At 42.3% G+C, this 954-nt stretch overlaps 1 pseudogene; it reads right to left on the bottom strand.

Moving 5' to 3' along the window:
* Nucleotides 1-455: 455 nt before the first annotated feature.
* On the bottom strand, nt 456-532 carry LOC120101358 (small nucleolar RNA SNORA17; annotated as a pseudogene).
* Between the last annotated feature and the right edge of the window lie 422 nt (nt 533-954).

The following is a 954-nucleotide window of genomic DNA, read 5'->3' as shown; positions in this document are numbered from 1 at the left end:
TCTTCTGCCAAAAATAGCATCAAAACATTAATGAAGGACATATCCAGAAGATGAAGACTCTAATTCTGGAAATTGAAGACTGTAGACCTGTTTTGTAGACTGAATATATGGATATATATATATATATCCATATATATATGAATATGGCATAAACATACTTAACCCTACACATGCATTATGGTGCTGGTCAGAGTTCTCTCAGGCATGGTCTGCCTCCTTAGGCCTGCATAGTCCTCCACTAGTGGTTATTTCAGTCTACCTCTCTGTCCAGGCCCCATGGCACCATTCTGGGGGGTCATTTCTGGCAGGCTTCTCGTCTTGCCTGCCTGAGTGGCCTCGTGAGAGGGTCATCTGTTGCGGGTTCTTGGTAGTCTCAGGTTTGCTACCAGTCCTGGGAACTGTATGCACTGCCCTGGTGCCAGACTGGTATCTTCTTTGGCAGGCTTTTTTCCAGGAATGTTAGGCTAATTATTCATGGGTCAGAACACTGAGCTAGACATAGCCTCTCTCCTCTCTGCCACCTACTGACAGACATGTGACATAGCATTGTTGTTATTGCTGCTACTTTTTATTATTGTTATGGATGTGACTGCAGATTTCATGGCTAATAAGGCTTATTTCTGTCATCCTAATATTTGTCTTAACCTCAGGGGCAATACTTCAATCTGCAAAGTAAATGCCTTCTTTATTTTATATTTCTTTTTGTGTACTTTTTATTTTCCCTCGTTGGCATTCATATAAAAGCTATCCCAAACCCATCTGATTTTGTCTTAGAAGCATGGTGGGAGGGCTCTCTATACCAACATAGGGTTGCTTGTATGGACATTCCGGGGGATGTCCTTGGCTTAGAAACTCAGAAGTGAAGCCAAAGTAGAACAGGGGGAAGGACTCATGAGAAATTCCGAATGGGCAGTTTTTTACCTGATTCAGTACAAGAGATGGACTCTACCATAT

This window comes from Rattus norvegicus, chromosome 2, assembly GCF_021556685.1.
Source record: "Rattus norvegicus strain SHRSP/BbbUtx chromosome 2, alternate assembly SHRSP_T2T, whole genome shotgun sequence".
NCBI lineage: Eukaryota > Metazoa > Chordata > Mammalia > Rodentia > Muridae > Rattus > Rattus norvegicus.
This window is presented reverse-complemented; position numbering and strand designations above follow the sequence as displayed.